Raw genomic sequence first — 10,274 nt, 5'->3', positions numbered from 1 at the left:
AATTGTCAAGTGGTTATTGTTTTGACTACTCTTGAAAGATCTGTTCGAAGTAAAAACCTTTTGATTTGTTGAAATTCTGCTTTTTGCAAAGAAAAGTGAAGCTACAAGTAACTTGTGGCAGCTATTTAGCGATAAACTTTATAAATTGGACTGTTTTGGGGTGCTCTAAAATAATAGTATCAGAAATGTTATAGGAAGTTTTCTAATAACCTTTGTTGTACAGACATTGTCATCACAAGAGAGTTAATATTTTGTTTTGGTCCTCCTCGCAGAGTAAGTGTTGCTGATGGAGCTCATTTGACTGAATTGGCTACTCCACATTTTGAGGGGCTGCAGTTGAATAATACAACTCCTTTTGGTAAGGATATTAGAGCAATCATATGTACTGCAAGAGAAATTTATTTGCTTTTTTTTGATATTTTTCCATGCTTTTTTAGACAGCAATTGGTTGTCCTAACCATCAAAATCAACTTCTGCTTGCCCCCATGTTCAGTGCATGTGTGGCCACTTAGGCGTACTATGTGTTTATCCATAAACAGAAATTTGATTCCAGTTCCAAAAAATTATGGTTCCTGCTACCGTTTGAAGCTATAGCCGTCTGGTCTCTAAAGTAACTATTGACCATCATTGGTGGTGCATCTTATAATAATCCACTTCTGGCTATCATGTTGCAGATGTGAATCACTTTATGCCAGCATTTGGTCTTCCTCATTGTTTTAACATGAGACAACAATTTCCTCCTGTGGATCAAAATTTCATTGCTTATGGAAACATAGAACAGAGCTCAAATAATACATGCTGCAGGAGAAGAGATTTTCCACAAAAATCAGCATTTCGCAAGTTTTCTGAGAAGCACGAGTTTGGAAGTTCCAGTACTTTTATGGAGCCATCATTTTTTACGAAAGCAACAGACCGGAGTCGTAAAGAAGAAAGAAATCTACCAAAGCCTTCAAAATTTCTTGCGGAAAATTGCAACCGTCAAGCATATCATGGCAGTGTGAGTATCTCATTACCTGTTTCATATTCGTATTCTTCATCCAGTGTCCATTTTAGATGTTATTGTTTCCCACTGCTACAGCCTTTGTATTCTTATACTGCAGTTCTTTTATCTTACGTTCACTTCGCGCTGATTTTGATAACACTGCTTTTTTGTGTTGTTACTCTAGGTTGGCCTACCTGTTCAATATCAAGATTTCTTTATAACTAGCTTGGGAGAAATCGATAAACAGGCAAGCTACCACAATTGCCATCAGATATGGCCAGTTGGTTTTACATCTTACTGGCATGATAGAGTCACTGGTTCACTGTTTGAGTGTGAGGTGTGTGATGGAGGGAGTTTTGCGCCTTTGTTTAAGGTCAGAAGGTTACCATGTTCAGTGTTCCCCCTTCCAGAAGCCTCGACCATTCTCTCTCAGAATGGTGCAAGAAAGGCCGCTGAAACAAAGGAAAGTAGCAGCTTTATTGGAGATACTGCTAATGATATGGATGATGATCTTTATATGATGATCGATAGTCCCTCTGAGACTAAACAAGATTTTCTATCATGTCTTACCAATGATACGGAGGATAAAAGGACTTCTTTGGGTTGCAATGATGTACAGAGTTCAAATATGATGTCGCAAATACTACCTTCAAATTCTGAGAATATTCCACCAAGTAAAGAAGCCAATATTAATGACCAAATTGGTGAGTTTACATTTGAAGGAACATCATCCTCTTCAGTATGGGGGATGATTTCTTCTACTATGGTGGAAGCTTGTGAAAAAATGTACAAGGAACATGGGCATCTGGTATTCTCATGCACACACAACAGCGAATATCATTTATTAAACAAGGGGAGTGGATGTCAGAACTTTGATGGTCCTTACGCTCCCTTAACTAGATTTTGCTCATCCAATGGCCCCAGTATACCACGAGTTACAGAAAAGAAGAATGATGTGGAATCTACTTATACATTACTGAAGAATTGGTTATACCATGATAGAATTGGGCTTGATTTGGAATTTGTTCAAGAAATTGTGGAGTCTCTTCCTAGATCCAGGTCTTGCGTAAACTACCAGTTCTTGTGCAATAGGGCAGAATTTCATTCTTCTGTAACAGTTGCAAGTGGTTTACTTTTATCTGTGTATAAAGATGATCAAAGTAATGGGGATACGCCATATGGTAGACATGGTGGGGTGACTGGGCTACACGATCATGCTCAGCCCAGCGGTTCTAGCATCTGCAAGCTACCTCCGGGACGTCCTATTAGCCATAAGCTTCAACCAGAATCGGCAGCAGATGTTTTCCAGGTAGCTCTTCACATATTTGTCACTGTTTCTGCTATTTGAGAAACACATCTTTACAAAGTTGTGCATTTCCTTTTTATTCTTGCATCCATCTTCTCATTCAAATTTTCTTGCAGATATGGGAGTTCTTGGGGCGCTTTGCTGAAATCATTGATCTCAAAGATGTGCCTTCATATGAACAATTAGAAGATGACCTTGCTGACCCACGGCCAATTTGTGCAAGTCAGAAAGAAACACTGTCAAAGGGCGTTCAGGAATGTAGGGATTACTCTTCACCAATGAATTCCCCTGCTGATGCTTCAATATTACATTCAAATAGTGAATCTGGTCTCTCCAATAACGAAGAGATTGTGTCTGTATTTATTCCTGTTGAAACTTCCTCTATGAAGGAAGCGCGTCTAGATAAATTGGCAGCCCAGACACTTGGGAGGTGCACTGGTACAGTATTGCCCAGGGTTCATCTTGCACTCATTAGGGTTCTTTTTGGTGAGGTGTTATCAAAGCTCAACATTGACCCCAAAGATTCAAAACCCAGGCGCGGGAGAAAGAAGGACACTGAGAGCCTTGTTTCAGCAAAGGAATTTAACTTTGATATGCTAACTGCTAACAAGTTGACTTGGCCAGAGTTGGCTAGAAGGTATATGTTAGCTATTTCTTCCATAAAGGGGTGCATGGATGTGTCAGATATTTCCAGTCGAGAAGGGGTGAAGTTATTCCGCTGCCTACACGGTGATGGTGGCGTCCTGTGCAGAGCAGTACCTGGGGTTGCCGGCATGGAGAAGGATGCCCTGGTAAGCATTTTACTTCTACAATTAGCTGAACCTTGTGATTCATTTGGATCATTCCTTCCTTTCCTTCTTCAATCAGACATGAGTTGTAGTCTTTAGCTTGTTGTATGCTATGGTTATTTGCTATCTGTTTTTAGATTTTTCTTTAACTTTTTATTTCTTTTTATTAATATTTGCTTTGATTCGAACCCTGTATAATTATATTATACACGTTAACTCTACATAATAGTATGTTTCTATGTTGTTTCCATGAGGGACATAACACATATCCCTGTTTTATCCTGCTTAGGAAAAAACCTTGGTTTTTTGGGTTACCTGTCACCATCAGTCTTGCTTTCTATTTTATAGGGTAAAACAACAGGGAATGTCATTACTCTGTATTTATATTTATTTCGTACTAGTAGTAAAAAGAGGTATGTACAAGCCTAGCAAGGCGAGTATAATCAGTTACAAGACTGCCCATTTGTTTTTCTCTATGATATTTTTCAAAGCTTTTCTGTGGAGACACGATTCTTGGTTTTGCTTATTTGGCTGGAGATATCTTGACTACATTGATTCCTTGTCCAGCTGTGTGATATTTTGATAATATCGAATACAATTTATAAGGATGTTGTGTTACATTCGTTGTATGATTTATCTATAGTGTTTTGTTCACCCACTAAGAGATATTTAAATTTCCCGTGTTCTTATTTTAGACGATGGTAAATTTCATGTGTATTTTTGCTGCACTGTAATTATTGTCTTGTATTTTCAGCTGCTTCTGGAGGCGGAGAATTTGATATGCAGTTCTCTACCAAGTGAAGGAAACAAGGTTTTTATGATGAATTACAAGTATTCTGCTGAGGTGCCTATTGCTGATAATAGAACATTGCCAGATTGGGTAGAAGCACTAGAGCCTGTGAGAAAATTACCGACAAATGTGGGAACGAGAATTAGAAATTGTGTTTATGAAGCTTTGGGCCGAAAACCAGCAGAATGGGCAAGGAAAATTTTGAAACATTCGATAAGTAAAGAGGTCTACAAGGCTAATGCATCTGGACGAACCAAGGTTAGTAATGCTCCTGCAGGCTGCAGTCATTGTATTATTGCTGTTCCAGACTGCGTTTATTTTCCTTTTTCTGGCTTTAACCTGCTCTCAGGCCCTTATAAAAATCTTTTTATTGATAGATCGAGCTGCAATTCTTATGGTGTTTTTCTCTTAAAAAGTAACAAGTTGCTAAAATAAAAGTATGAGTTAGTATTAGTTTATGTTTTAGTACCGTTTGTTGTTTGGGTTGCAGTCTAGATTGCAACTCCTCATGTATTTGCCCTTGGCCGTCAATACAAATGCATAAATTCTAGTTTCTAGTTCCCCTAACACTTGTTTTGTTTTACTGTTTTATGTGATGAAGTATTCTATCCCTTTAAAAGGATGACAGGAATGGTTGTAGAATTTTTCTTGAAACCTTGGAAACCAGTCAGCTGATGTATTTTTATATTTACATGTTTTTTTAGCCTGAGCAGGAAACTTCGGTTAACATGAACTTGCTGTCAGCCTCGCATTTTAACCAAAGTTTTACTATACACTATAACTACCAGAAGAGGAGTCAGTGCATAGCACGGCCATGCTTATGTTGTATTTGAAGAAATGTATTCGCTCGCCACCTGATTAGACTTATTCTTTGCCATGATACTTTTGTCTATCTTCTATTTAATTTGAGGACCCTTGTGACTAGGGGACTATTTGAAAATACACTAAAAGATTATTTTGCCTTGTTGCAGAAAGCTGTTTTATCTGTGTTGTCAGAGGCACGCCGTGTAACAGTGCCACAAAAACCTGAAAACCCAAGAAATGAAAGGAAAACTATTTCCATCTCAGAGGTTATCTTGAAGAAGTGTCGTATTGCTCTGCGCCATGCCATTTCCTCAGATGAATATAAGATCTTGGGGAATCTGCTTGGAACTATTCTAGTGAACTCTAATGACTATGAGGATGAGGGCATCCTTGGATTTTCTGGTATGGTGCCACGCCCTTTGGACTTCCGCACAATTGATATAAGGTTGGCTATGGGTGCTTACTGTGGATCTTGGGAGACTTTTTTTGAGGATGTGCAAGAGGTACGCATGGGATATTTTCTCAGATTTTCCATGGATGACTTCATGTGCCTGCAAATACTCCTACTGTTAGCTTGTGCACAAACTAGAAAAATTTGCTGATCTATTATGTTTACCTACAGGTAATCCGTAATCTGTATGCTGCATGTGCCAATCGAACGGATATAGTGGAAATGGTTGCAGAATTCTCTAAGAGTTTTGAATTGTATAAGACATAGGTTTGTTATCCCTTTCTGTATGGTAGTTTACCTGCTTCGAACACCTACTTTTCAACTGGTTAAAGGACATTTTTAGCAAATTGTGTCTTTTGATTGCAGAACACCTCCGTATTTCCTTGTTGTTTGTGCAATACTTGACTACCAATTTTCAGTTAAGGAAAACATAGTTTGAACAATACCCATGTGCCGGTTCCTTTCTTTTTTTTGCTTGTCATACGATGTGAAATATTCTGAGTATACCCATGTGCTACTCAATTGCAGTAACTGTATATGTTTAAATAGTTACATGTCCAAATGTTCAGTGCTGCATATCTGCTCTCCCAAGGTTAGGACAGGATATGCTGATTCCAGAATTTCATTTCACCTGCGTTTATGATCAAGATAACATTGCAACTAGGAAAAAATGGCTCACTTATTTAGCTTTATACCATCTCATTGGGATTACCTATGCTGATTTGAGTATATATTAGCTTACTGTTAAATTTCCTGTTTACTAAGTTATATTATTTCCAAGGATTTAAGTAAACCTTTTGGCTTTTCTGTTCTTTTTACATGACTGGTGCAGGTGCTTGACCTTGTTCAGAGATTTGATTGTTACCTCTCTAATGAGAATACTGGTTCAGAAATCCATGAGGAGCTACATGATATTCTGACTGCAGCGACCAAATTACCTAAAGCTCCATGGGAGGTGGGTATTTGCAAAGTATGTGGCATTGATAGAGACGATCACGTTGTTCTCTTGTGTGATGACTGCGACGCAGAGTACCATACTTATTGCCTGAATCCACCACTAGCTCATATACCACGAGAAGACTGGTTCTGCCCATCATGCATGTTAAAGCCAGAGAGATCACATCTTGACCAGGGTGCTTAGGATTTTAAGCGACAATGAAAAGGAGCAGAGTCTCATGCATTTCACGGCAAGCCATCATGCATGTCAGCTCAAAGGAAATCACATCTTGACCAGGGTGTTCAGGATTTGAAACCACAGCAGAAAGGAACCTATCACGACATGCTTATTAAGTTAGCTGCAGCAGTGACACAAAAGGAGTACTGGGAGCTTAGCACACAAGAGGTATGGTTTTCTCTTCTATGTTTCAAGTAAATATCTCTATTGTTTAATGTTTGGAAGTTTAAGTTCTTTGTGTATTGCAAATTTCCTCGTATTCCTTTATATGATTTTACTTGGACAAATCATCTTTTCTCTAGTATTTTACGGTATACCTAATAATTTCTCTGAGTGCTGATTTTCATAGTGGACAAAGTGACAACCTACATTGTCTAACATTTATCTTCAAAATGCAGAGAATAGATATGCTGAAATTTCTTTGTGATGAAATGCTCAAACTCCTTGAGAGCTATCTTAGATGATTTGATTGTTTGGTCTCATAGACTTAAATCTGAAACTCTAAAGGGCCACGCTGGTCTGTGGCGTGAGTTCTTATCCTCGCAACACTCTTAACTCTGTAACATCCGGCAGGTTTTGAAATATATATTCAGGTGGGGAGCCTTTCCCCCCGTGAACAACAACAACAACAACAACAAAGCCTTTAGTCCCAAACAAGTTGGGGTAGGCTAGAGGTGAAACCCATAAGATCTCGCAACCAACTCATGGCTCTGGCACATGGATAGCAAGCTTTCACGCACCCCTGTCCATAGCTAGCTCTTTGTCGATACTCCAATCCTTCAGGTCTCTCTTAACGGACTCCTCCCATGTCAAAATCGGTCGACCCCGCCCTCTCTTGACATTCTCCGCACGCTTTAGCCGTCCGCTATGCACTGGAGCTTCTGGAGGCATGTGCTGAATATGCCCAAACCATCTCAAACGATGTTGGACAAGCTTCTCCTCAATTGGTGCTACCCCAACTCTATCTCGTATATCATCATTCCGGACTCGATCCTTCCTCGTGTGGCCACACATCCATCTCAACATACGCATCTCCGCCACACCTAACTGTTGAACATGTCACCTTTTAGTCGGCCAACACTCCGCGCCATACAACATTGCGGGTCGAACCGCCGTCCTGTAGAACTTGCCTTTTAGCTTTTGTGGCACTCTCTTGTCACAGAGAATGCCAGAAGCTTGGCGCCACTTCATCCATCCGGCTTTGATTCGATGGTTCACATCTTCATCAATACCCCCATCCTCCTGTAACATTGACCCCAAATACCGAAAGGTGTCCTTCCGAGGTACCACCTGGCCATCAAGGCTAACCTCCTCCTTCTCACAGCTAGTAGTACTGAAACCGCACATCATGTACTCGGTTTTAGTTCTACTAAGCCTAAACCCTTTCGATTCCAAGGTTTGTCTCCATAACTCTAACTTCCTATTTACCCCCGTCCGACTATCGTCAACTAGCACCACATCATCCGCAAAGAGCATACACCATGAGATATCTCCTTGTATACCCCTTATGACCTCATCCATCACCAATGCAAAAAGATAAGGGCTCAAAGCTGACCCCTGATGCAGTCCTATCTTAATCGGGAAGTCATCGGTGTCGACATCACTTGTTCGAACACTTGTCACAACATTATTGTACATGTACTTGATGAGGGTAATGTACTTTGCTGGGACTTTGTGTTTCTCCAAGGCCCACCACATGACATTCCGCGGTATCTTATCATAGGCCTTCTCCAAGTCAATGAACACCATATGCAAGTCCTTCTTATGCTCCATATATCTCTCCATAAGTTGTCGTACCAAGAAAATGGCTTCCATGGTCGACCTCCCAGGCATGAAACCAAACTGATTTTTGGTCACGCTTGCCATTCTTCTTAAGCGGTGCTCAATGACTCTCTCCCATAGCTTCATTGTATGGCTCATCAGCTTAATTCCACGGTAATTAGTACAACTCTGAACATCCCCCTTGTTCTTGAAGATTGGTACTAATATACTCCGTCTCCATTCTTCTGACATCTTGTTTGCCCGAAAAATGAGGTTGAAAAGCTTGATTAGCCATACTATCGCTATGTCCCCGAGACCTTTCCCCCGTGAACATTTAAAAAAAAATAGCAAACCTTTAGCTCGTGGGTTTTATTAAGCGAATCAATGTGTAATCGTAATCTGTGCAAGTCATTTCTCAGTGCATCATCACCAACTGGTGGATGGTTAAGAATCATTGATGCCACCGGAAAGAGTTGTGCTGAAGAACCCAGTGCAACCTCGGGTTGATGACTTAGTTGACACTGATCAGGGTGTGTTCTTTCAAGCGGAATACTGGACAGTGGGGCCGGTGGATGCATTGCAGATGGCAAACATTGAGACAATGGTGCACAACAAAGGCTGGCTTGTTCTACATCTCTTTGTGAAATAGTTGGCACCATACTTGGTTGTGCAGACTGAATTGTTAGATAAAGCTTCCCTGGATGCTGATGGTTGCATTTCAGGTCGCAAAGTCTGAGCTGGTGTTATACCAGAACAGCCTACTTATTCTGCCTCTCTTTGCAGAAGTTGCGCTGGTGCTACAATTGGTTGGGCTGACTGCATTACAATATTGGCCTCGGCTTCAACTTCCTTAGACATTTGCAAGGAAGTCTGGCTGGGCACAGGAGCCAAAGTCTATGGTTCTAAGTAAGGTGGATCTGCATGAGTATCGCTCCCATTGTCGGTGTTAACTTCCATTTTAGCATCTCCTACATGTTGGTCAGTCTCTCGCGGTAATCGTTGCAAACCCACACCACTCTGTCGTTCAATATGTTCAGTCCTTCTATGGTCAGTACTTGAAGATTCCTGATATATGTTACAGGTACATATCGCTGCTTCTGCATTGATAACATCAGATGGAATCACACTACCAACCAATGTAACTTCCATCGCTGAAGTTTTGTGCAAAGACTGCGGACAGTTTGCCAAAGTAGCTGTATCAACACAGGAGCTAAAGTGGCTGAATTCCTCAATAGCAAAGCCTGAACCTGGTAAATAAATATGCTGATCAAAAGTATGATCTAAATGGCCATATTTTGCTTCGTGAAGGAACTTTTCCTTCAACTGCAACTCCTTAGTACACACCTTCGGTTGCTGTAAGTCAAGCTTCTCACGCTGGTACCTCATGTGCTTCAGAAACGGATATAGTAGCATAGTGAACCATTCAACTATTAGGTTTGTTAGCATAGTGAGCCATTCAACTATTAGCTTTGTTTGACCACCTCTGTCCTCTGAATCAGCTTGAGACCTTCGAAGATGTTCCACAACTATTCTCCATGCTTTTCTCAGTTTCACCACTCCATTGTGCCTATGTATGTCAAACATTGCGACCCCGTTTGCTTGTCTATCATGGATATTCTTCTCTCTCAAGGAGAAAACCATGTCAACTAAATTAATTCTTTTCTCTATGATCCTATTAAGAAGTACATCCTTTGATAAATGTTGTTTTTCATGAATCTTTGGAACAGATAGCAGTTCCTTCTCTCCTGGTACAATAGCCTCAATCACTAAATCATGTGAATCCTCTTGATGTGATTCGTTCCCACCAACAGATGTTGTCCGCTTAGGGGTTGATTTGTCATTTCCATGTCTAGTTGAGGTCTCCTGCTGGTATGGTGATATGTTCTTTACTGAAATTGATTGATTATTCTTGTCTGTTCCGCCTACTCCATATGCGAACTCCTTCTTTAGGTTCCTTAGCTTCTTATAAACCAACTCGGCACAAGTTTCACTGCACTCATAGTTCAAGTATTTTGCAGCAAGAGCCAGTGATTCTTTATGATTAACCTTGTGCCTTGAGAGAGAATCAGCATGCCAGCACTGAAGTAAAGCATGCAAAGAAGGAAACCATTCATGAAGAACAGCAACATTTAACATTGAACATGTAGTACAAAAATTAAAGAAGACTCTTCTCTAACCAGTGCAATGTTGAATGCATGCTTTGGCTCCTGACTGACTT

General features: G+C 40.4%; 1 pseudogene; it reads left to right on the top strand.

The window, feature by feature from the left end:
- The first annotated feature begins 314 nt into the window (after positions 1-314).
- Positions 315-6,759, top strand: LOC119273319 (annotated as a pseudogene).
- Positions 6,760-10,274: the final 3,515 nt, after the last annotated feature.

This window comes from Triticum dicoccoides, chromosome 3A (genome assembly GCF_002162155.2).
Source record: "Triticum dicoccoides isolate Atlit2015 ecotype Zavitan chromosome 3A, WEW_v2.0, whole genome shotgun sequence".
NCBI classification, from domain to species: domain Eukaryota; kingdom Viridiplantae; phylum Streptophyta; class Magnoliopsida; order Poales; family Poaceae; genus Triticum; species Triticum dicoccoides.
This window is presented reverse-complemented; position numbering and strand designations above follow the sequence as displayed.